This window comes from Neoarius graeffei, chromosome 22 (assembly GCF_027579695.1).
Source record: "Neoarius graeffei isolate fNeoGra1 chromosome 22, fNeoGra1.pri, whole genome shotgun sequence".
NCBI lineage: Eukaryota > Metazoa > Chordata > Actinopteri > Siluriformes > Ariidae > Neoarius > Neoarius graeffei.
In genome coordinates, this window is record NC_083590.1 from 55,202,109 (window position 1) to 55,212,578 (window position 10,470).

Genomic DNA, 10,470 nt, shown 5'->3' on the forward strand with positions numbered 1-10,470 from the left:
CTTTGTGTACATGGGTACAGCATGCTGGAACAGGACGGGTTTTTCACCAAACTGCCACCATAAAGCTGGAAATGTACAGCTGTCGAAAATGTCTTTGTATGCTGTAGCATTAATATTAGCATTCCCCCTCACTGGAAATAAGGGGCTCAAACCCTGAAAAACAGCCTCAGACCTTTATCCCTAACCTTGCTCTGTGCACTTGTGTGATCTACCACTTTGTACCTGAGCTGCATCCATTTCACAATAATAGAAGAAACCTTTATTCATCACATGCACACTTCAAGCACAGTGAAATTCATCCTCTGCATTTAACCCATCTGAAGCAGTGAACACACGTGCACACCCAGAGCAGTGGGCAGCCATACCAGAGCGCCCGGGGAGCAGTCAGGGGTTCAGTAGCTCGCTCAAGGGCACCTCAGCCCAAGGCTGCCTCACGTGAACCTAACCGCATGTCTTTGGATTGTGGGGGAAACCGGAGCACCCAGAGGAAACCCATGCAGACACGGGGAGAACATGCAAACTCCACACAGAAAGGCCCTCACCGGCCGCTGGGCTCGAACCTGGAACCTTCTTGCTGTGAGGCGATCGTGCTAACCACTACACCACCGTGCCGCCCAATAGCAATTACAGTTGACCAGGGCCGATCTCCCATCAGCTGTCTTAAAGCAGGCACCCTCGGACAGTATCATGTTCACTGAGCTCTTAGGGCCTCTGCATGCTCTTGCGACAAGGCTTTCGCAGATAGCTTTTCGCAGACAGTTGTAATTTATCGTTGAGCGGGGAGTAATAGGCGTGCGCGATGTTATTCACCGCCACAACGCAAGGGGGCGCGAAGTCGCGAAATCGCTAGGAGTAGTTGGTGGGTGTGGTTAGTGGAGTGTTTATCCTCCGGTTACTTATAATGACTAGAACTGGAGTTGTATAGATGTACGTACTTCCTCACTTCCTCGATCAACCGCTCTTTGTGCTGCTCCATCTTCGCTCATGTTTTTAAAAATTGCGGTCATGAAAACAAAACAAACCGGGAAAGTAGGGAAGCGGAAGTGCGTGTACAGCGGATGTAGAGTGAACCAATCAGAGCCCTCTTGTCTACGACGCTGTCTGCGGCGGTCACAATTTTTTGGGAGGTGCGCGCAGAGCGTCTGCGAAGGGGGGGGGGGCTACGCAGACGCCATCTGCGACACCATCTGCGAGGACTGCGTTGTCAGCATAAATTGGCCTTTTAGTGTTTATCTCTGGAGTCTGTGTGGCAATGTGCTCGATTTTATCGAGCATCATTAGGAGGTGTGTCCACATACTTTTGGCTATGTTGTGCATAAATAATGCACAGAGTTATACTAATAAACTAATCAATTAGGATGCAGCAAATTCTTAAATTCCATACACAATTGTGGTGTGTTTGTGACCTTTTTGGCTTTCCATAGTCGCAGCTCAGTGTCTAAACAGCAAGACCAAGTATTTCTCTACAAGACAAATCATCTCACGAATAAACTGCACCATTTCCTAACACTCTGACAAATAGTTATTTCAGCTTTTAACGTCAATGTTTTATCCTTTTTTTTTTTTATATTCACGAACCCTACCACTCCACCCCTAGAAAGACGAATAAATAACCCAGATGTACAATTATAAGCAGCATGAGCAAGGTGTGTGAATCCTGGAGCTGACATTTCCTCAACCTCAGCTACAGCGTTCCCATTCTTAATCGGTCTCAACTCCAGATGCACTCTGGAGCGTTTCTTAAAATCCTTCTTGTACATTTAGTATATTTGTTTGTACCTGCCTGCGATAATTTTATAACATTTAGTTCCATTTCCCAAAATGTAAACAGCGGCCTCACTGAAACCACCATGACCCTGACCAGCTTGTTACTCAGGATGAACGCATGAATGCTGTAAATGTATAGAGTGTCTCGGTTTGTCCCACTTACTGGCACCAACATAAAAGGTCGTGTCACACTGTCCCTTTAACCCTGTAACATGCTCACTTTTTTTTTTTTGCATTATTTAAACATTAAGTGCCATTTGTTTAGCTGGGTGTATTACATCTGGAGTCCTCACATGGGCATAATTATAGACTACAGTAGATGATATTTGCACTCGGGGTGTCGGTCACCAAAAAGCGATTTGTACCCAGGGTGGATAACCAGCAAGGTTATTTACACAGAGAGACAACACAAGCATCCAGGCGTCGAGCACTGAATTTACACCCAAACCAGTTGTAAACCGCTGAAAAGCTGCCACATGACTATTCTCACCGGAGTGCAAATAATTACTTAATTTCCAATTATATTGATATATAATGATTAGGTGTAACACACAACCCTGGTTATAAATTTAATACATTTGAAGTTCTTCATACTCCTATAATGTATGTAGCCTCGAAAAATAAGTCTACGAATTCCGTTACTTATTATTTACAGGCCCCCGGGGCCATATTCTGAGTTTCTTTCTGAATTTGCAGATTTTATCTCAGATCTGGTTATTTCCTTAGACAAAGCTTTAGTTGTCGGAGATTTTAATATTCACTTCGATAACCCAGAAGACCCTTTAAAAACAGCGTTTGTGTCCATTTTAGATTCAGTCGGGATTAAGCAGAGTGTCATAGGACCGACCCATAATGGTGGTCACACCCTCGATCTAATACTAACATTCAGATTAAACGTAGACAATATAGTCATACTTCCACAGTCTGAAGTTCTCAGATCATTATCTCATCTCATTCAAAATATGTCTGAGTAATAATATATGCACCTCACCACGCTACTGTATTAAACGTACATTCATGTCAACTACTGCACAGAGCTTTATAAATGATCTCCCAGAGTTATCAACTTTGATTGGGTCACTGTCAGCCCCTGCAGAATTTAATCAGGCAACTGAATGCTTACACTACGTTCAGACTGCACCCTGAAACGACCCATATCCGATTTTTTTGCCCATATGCGACCTGTATCCGATTTGTTATTAACAATCTGAACGACACAGATCCGATTTTTTCACATGCGACCCAGGCCGCTTGGATATGTGGTCCTAATTCCGATGCAGATCCGTTATTTTCACATGCGACTGCAGTCTGACCGGACACGTCGCATTCATGCCACCTACACGTCATCAACAAGAGACAAACGTCACTATTCTGCGTTGGCTAATCCTGCCTCTTTGGTGGAAAACAACAACAACATTTGTACAGTTTTCAGAATTTAAATAGACTTTTATAGAATTGATCAAGCTAATGGTGGATTTGGTAGGGACCTGGATGTTAAACCATCCTGTATTACAAGATAAGATTGTTCTGGAAATTTCCAGTAATTTGACACCTTCGGTCTCATTAGTCTGCTGCCCACATTAATCAGATTATTGTGTGAGTTCCGCTGCCGCCGCCACAAAAACCACATCGCCAGGTCTCGCCTCATCTCCATGCTTTACTTGCAAACTTGAAGAGTGCGCTTTTTTTTTGTTTACGTATTACGTAGATGTGCTTATTACGTGTCAATTTGCGCATGCGGGACACTTTTGGGACGTTTTCCGTTCATATTGGAGATCGCATACAAGTCTCACATAATTGGTAATGTGAACGGCCTAACAAAAAAATCAGATTTCACAACAAATCGGATATGGGTCGTTTCAGGTTGCAGTCTGAACGTAGTGTTAGAGTCAACGTTCTGCTGTACTTGAGATAATGTAGCTCCTCTTAAAAGGAAAATGATCAGAGAAAAAAAATTAGCACCCTGGTATAACGATGACACTCGCACTTTAAAACAGACCACTCGAAAATTGGAACGTCAAACAAAATTGGTAGCGTTCAAATTAGCGTGGAAGGAGAGCTTCCTGAACAGGGGCGTGACTAGGCCTTTTTTACTGGGGCACGTGCCCCAGTAAAAATCAGCTGTGCCCCAGTAAGAAAATGTTGAAAGATTTTCGTAACAAACTAGTTTCTTTGGCAGATCATTTATCTACTGTAAGTTGTAGGACAGAGTGTGTTTCAAACTTCTATCGCCTCTTCTTTCTAACTAATTTTCTGATTGGTCTGGGAGATTCTCACTGTAAACATAGCGTGTGTGCGGCGTGCCATGACTCCATTTAGCCTACTGGAGAGATGAGTCTACTCTTTGGATGAGTCAGAGAACGGGCTCTGGATGAGTTAAGGTAGCGCGACGTTTTTGCAACAAAACTAAGCAAACCATATTCTAACAAACCCATTAAACTACATCGAATTAAACGATATTAAATGACTTTTCCAGATGGATATCAGACAATTCTTCTCACGAAGCAGAGACGGGGGCAGGGAAACAGTGAGAGATGAGGAGGAGGGTGAGAGAGGGAAGATTAAGGTTGTAGGCTATGTGCTAGTCAGTCATAACTAACCAGCTAAGTTCGTGAATCGTGAGAGTTGAGGTGACACGTTTAGCATCAGCATGCATTAAAAGCCCAAATGCCAACAATAAATTTTTTGGGGACTGGGATGTGTTTTCCGTCTCGTTGACCTATTCCTCGCATAACTTCATCCACGAGAGCATGAGAATTATCCACTTTGCATAGGTTGGGGACAGGAACGTTAAGGTGCATTTTGTGTGTGTGTGTCGGGGGGGAGCAGTGCCCCAGTAAAGCTTAATTCCTAGTGACGCCCCTGGCTACTGCTATACACGTAGAACTGTATCAGTTCGAACCATCGGAAAGTTGACCACGGAGGCCCCCACCTTACAAAATAAAGCCAGAGAACAAAGCCGTCTAGAGAATTGGACGGAATTTACCCTTCTGGATGAGTGTGTAAAGCAGCGTTTCTCAACCTTTTTTCAGTCACGGCACCCTTCAGAAATATGCAAATTCTCAAGGCACCACCATATAAAATATACGCAGTCACGCTGACCCCGGCAGTGACGTTGTGACATAGGAAAGGGGGCCGTGAGACAAATTTTGATGATGCATGAGGCGGCGATGATCTGCATTAGTGTAACTATTGTTTTTTGGGATTTTAATTCATTTTATTTATTTCAATGTTAGAATATATAATTTTTTGACGGCACCCTGGTTGAGAAAGGCTGGTGGAAAGGGACGTCAAGTCAACTCAACTCAACTTTCTTCTTCATGCCTAGGGGCACATAAGGCCTCCACGGAATGCCTCCACCTCTCTCTGTTGGCTGCAGCAGCCCTTGCCTCTTCCCATGACCGCCAACCTGCCTCTTTCCTCTCTCTTTCCACCGTTCTTCGCCAGGTCGTCTTAGGTCTCCCCTCTTCCTTTAGGTGTCCATGTGAGTGCGGTGTTGGAATCGCTCTTTCTGTCTTGCCGTAGGATATGGCCGATCATCTTCCATCTGCGCCTCTTTACCTCCTTGCTCAAAGGCTTCATGCCTGCTTACTTGAGTAGTTCTTTGGTAGTGACATGATCCTTCCACTCTATTTTAAGGATTCTCCTTAGACACTTACTGTGGAACACACCAATCCGCTTGTCATCTCCCTTGTTCATTTTCCATGTTTCACACCCGTAGAGTAGCACTGGCACCACTAGGGTTTTGAACAATCTGACCTTGGTTCTCTTTATGATGCTCTTGGAGTCCCATGTTCTTTTGAGTTTGGCAAATGCGCCTCTTGCCTTGAAGAGCCTATTCTTCAGATCCTTCATCCCTCCTCCCTCTTTACAAATGGTAGCTCCCAGATAGTTAAACTCCTCAAATTCACCCATGTTTTGTCCATCGACTGTAACCCTTTCTTGACTCTTCGTGCTGATCCTCATCACCTTTGTCTCGTCTTTGTTGATTTTCAGCTTGACCTGTCTCGCCTCTTCGTTCATTTTAGTCGTCTTGCTTTGGATACGTTGTTTAGTTGAAGACAGCAGCGCCACATCGTCCGTGAAATCCAAATCATCGAGCTTAGATGTAAACCACCTTATTCCATTCTCTCCATTTCCCACAGTCCTTCTCATTAAAGTAAAGGGACGTACTTTCATAAAAAAAAAAAAAAAAACGAAATTGGTCCAGGATATGCAGTTTAAATGTTATGGCTGATCGGTGTGTGTGTGTAGAAACTCTAAAGCCCAAGTGTCCTGCTTGATTAAAACCATCTACACGGTCACTCTGAGGATCTCCACCGGTCCTCGCATTTCTTCTTCAACTTTCTGCGGTCGCCATTTTCACCCCCAGTGTGACAAGCGGGTGTGTGACCAGCGCCTTCGTGGCTGCAGGAGTGGATGGCTGCTCGCTTGCGCTGGGTTACCTCTACCTCCCTCCCTCCCACCCCTCTTTCCCCCCCTCAAGTCCCGTGTTTTAAAGTGTACTTGTGTTATTGTGTGCAGAGGTTTTTAAATGTTCCCACACTGTACTCCTGACAGGAGCATAGTGTGTGTGTGTGTGTGTGTGTGTGGGGGTGTTCTTTTTTCCTCATCTCTCCTCATGTTATTATTGTGTTTCCTTTTCTTTTATCCCTGTCTTCCTGTCCTGTTCCCCCTCTGTATATGGAATCAATTTTGTGCCAAAATGTTCATACAATACTTTCATTTTGGCACAAAATTGATTCCATAGGATAGCGGTGCATTATAGGATGCAATTAAAGGTATGTAGGACGTTAAAATATACTCTTGCCTAAAGTTTGTGAAGTTTCATTGCAGTCTGAATATTCTAAGGTATATTTTGAAGCCCTGAATGTGACCATAACTACGATCAATAAAACTGAATATTTCTGCCAAGGATGGACCGATTTTGAAAAATATGATTATCATTTTGTTTGTTATCTCCTGCTCCAGCTTGTCATTAAAACAGATTTGTCATATTATATTTTTAAAAATATTGTTAAAGTGGCTACAAATTTTAAACCAAGTTATGTCTTATCATTTGGTTCAATCAGTTGCAATTAATTAACCAAGTACCATGCAAGTATACATTTAACAAGGAAAACTTGGCACTGCATTAACTATGTTGATATTATGCTGGCTGAAACGAGGATTCGTAATGCGGCAATTTGCATCACAGAATATGGACTCTGGGGCCTGTGATTGTATTGCCCAGACCAGTTGGTCTACTAGTGGAAAATCCTTAAAAATGCTCTGCTGGCAACAGTGATAATAAAGGGTTCATTCATTCATTCATTCTGATCAACCAGCTCTGTGGTGTGAAATGCGCTCTCTCTCTCTCACACACACACACACACACACACACACACACAAGGAGAATGAGATTACAGTGAGTAAGTATGAAAGAGAGCCCATAACAGAGGAGGCATGCTTTCACTTCCAGCCCTTCCTACACAAGCAGAGGAGCAGAGTCCGGGCAGGGAGGGAGTTTTAGTTTAAAGGGCTGAGACACACACAGTGCACACCTGTACATGCGCACACACACACAGTGCACACCTGTACATGCGCACACACACACAGTGCACACCTGTACATGCGCACACACACACAGTGCACACCTGTACATGCGCACACACACACAGTGCACACCTGTACATGCGCACACACACACAGTGCACACCTGTACATGCGCACACACACACAGTGCACACCTGTACATGCGCACACACACACAGTGCACACCCGTACATGCGCACACACACACAGTGCACACCCGTACATGCGCACACACACACAGTGCACACCCGTACATGCGCACACACACACAGTGCACACCCGTACATGCGCACACACACACAGTGCACACCTGTACATGCGCACACACACACAGTGCACACCTGTACATGCGCACACACACACAGTGCACACCTGTACATGCGCACACACACACAGTGCACACCTGTACATGCGCACACACACACAGTGCACACCTGTACATGCGCACACACACACAGTGCACACCTGTACATGCGCACACACACACAGTGCACACCTGTACATGCGCACACACACACAGTGCACACCTGTACATGCGCACACACACACAGTGCACACCTGTACATGCGCACACACACACAGTGCACACCTGTACATGCGCACACACACACAGTGCACACCTGTACATGCGCACACACACACAGTGCACACCTGTACATGCAGGTGTTTATAGAGGGGCACAAATACCTGTGCACGCGGTCACGTGGGTTTGGATAGACAAGGCCTAGTCGAGCAGTGCAACACACGCATGCGCACTCACCGACTCGAGCACCCGCACCGCCGCGCATGCGCGCTCAGTCCTTCACCGAGGAGGAAGCGGGATCATGTCCGCAACAACAACAAAAGCTTTTCCTCGGAAACACAGACCCTGCGCTTATTCACCTCACAGTAACATGTGTTTATCATCTTTAACAGCAGACTAATCCGAGGACTAAAGTCACTAACAAACTTGACTTACGGCAGAAGGAGAGAAATGACGCAGTCCGGAAGTGCAGAGTGTTTTTCCTCCCAAATGTTTCACCCAGAAATGTTTCCTGAGTGTGGATGCAATAACGCAAGTTCGATCTGAGTGTGAAGCTAACTTTATCTCTCCAACGCCTCCATTTCTCCTTCTGAGCCGCACACCGCTGCTGCTTTCAGTTACCTGAGGCAACAGGTAGTCCACGGCTCCTGCTGACGTCATCCATCCGGTTAATCCCGCCCACCCCGCTGTCATTTACACCCGGCTGCAGCTTCAAACATTATTATTCTGGTTTTAATAATAATAATAATAATAATAATAATAATGATGATGTAAAATAGGGGTTTAAAATATCAGTCCCCCAGGATTTCTCGGGCCTTTTTTGTGATTGTTGCGGGCTTTTCCAAATAATTGCGGTGTTTTTTAGGTTTTTGTTGCGATTATATTGCGGGAGGAAGTGAAAGCTGCGAGAGATTGTTGCGATTTTCTCTTTTTGTGATTAAAATTGAGTGATATGTTAAATATTAAGTTATTACTGAAAAACTATTGATTAAAAAAACAGACACTGAGAAATGGTCCTATAAACAACTTTACCAATATAAAAGATGACCAGGACTACAAAAATGCAGAAAAATAGGCTTTACTTATCCAAATGCACCTGTTGGTTCAAAAGTTAAAGTGCAGAGAACCTCACAGCACAACATGAAGTTACCTTCAAATATAATATAAATGCCTCAGTTTTCATGTAAGAAAAAAACACTATTAATACTAGTACTGTGTGCAGGCAGTCTCTCCTGAAGACTAAATTAAACAATAATTATCTCATCTCATTCTCATTATCTGTAGCCGCTTTATCCTGTTCTACAGGGTCGCAGGCAAGCTGGATCCTATCCCAGCTGACTACGGGCGAAAGGCGGGGTTCACCCTGGACAAGTCGCCAGGTCATCACAGGGCTGACACATAGACACAGACAACCATTCACACTCACATTCACACCTACGCTCAATTTAGAGTCACCAGTTAACCTAACCTGCATGTCTTTGGACTGTGGGGGAAACCGGAGCACCCGGAGGAAACCCACGCGGACACGGGGAGAACATGCAAACTCCGCACAGAAAGGCCCTCGCCGGCCCCAGGGCTCGAACCCGGACCTTCTTGCTGTGAGGCGACAGCGCTAACCACTACACCACCGTGCCGCCCCGGACCTGAATGTGCCACAGCAATAATCTGTAGGGAACTTGAGAAAGCAGAAATAGATATATGTGCGCTAACGGAAGTCAGAAGGCCATACTCGGGTAATATTGTCGAGACAAGTCATACAATCTTCTGGAGTGGTGGTCATGATAAAACAGCTGGTGTAGGTTTTGCTGTGTCTAATAAGTTCAAGAACATTAATCCTCTTCCTGTCAGTGATCGACTCATGACATGTCGCATAGATCTGCAGAATGGGAATTATCTCACTCCCATTGGTGCTTACGCACCAACTATGCAGAGAACACTTGACGAGAAAGAACTCTTCTATGAAAATCTTGGAGAGTGCATAACCAAGGCTAAAGATGACAGCGTAATTGTTTTAGGGGATTTTACTGCACGTGTTGGTAAAGATTGGAAATCCTAGCCATCTGTTATTGGTAAACATGGAGTTGGCAAGATAAACTCCAGTGGTCTTATGCTGCTGGAATTCTGTACCCGGTTTCAGCTCGTCATAACAGGCACCATATTTCAGTTAAGGAACCACCTCAAAAATGCCTGGATGCACATCTGTTCAAAACACTGGCATCAATTAGACCACATACTTGTCAATGAAAATGCTAGGTCTCTTGTTAAAGTCACCAAAGCTAGTCTCACAGCTGACTGCTTCACCGATCACAGACTACTGATCTGTAAGTGTAAAATCTCAGTCAGGAAAAAGAAGCAAGGCATAAAGCCCCCGAGGAAGCTTGACACAAACATGACCAAAAACAGGAAAGAAACTTTACAACGTTTTTTACAAGAATTGCCTAACTGTGATGTGAATTGGACACACATGAAAAACATACTACTTGATGCAGCAAAACATGTCTTTGGAAAGAAGAAAAGGAGACGGCGTGATTGGTTTGATGACCAAGATGAAGAAATACAGTGGCTTCTTAAGGAAAAGAAGCACAACCATGACAGACACTATTAGA

General features: G+C 44.5%; 1 protein-coding gene across 4 annotated transcripts in view; it reads right to left on the minus strand.

Annotated features, from left to right (window-relative positions):
* The window catches only part of kdf1b (keratinocyte differentiation factor 1b), a 35,573-nt gene extending 27,056 nt beyond the window's left edge, over window positions 1–8,517 (minus strand). The window contains exon 1 of one of the 4 annotated variants that reach the window (XM_060904105.1): window positions 8,300–8,517. The gene's annotated coding sequence lies outside the window, so the exon portion shown is untranslated. The other 3 variants (XM_060904108.1, XM_060904107.1, XM_060904106.1) reach the window with 3 other exon arrangements.
* Window positions 8,518–10,470: the final 1,953 nt, after the last annotated feature.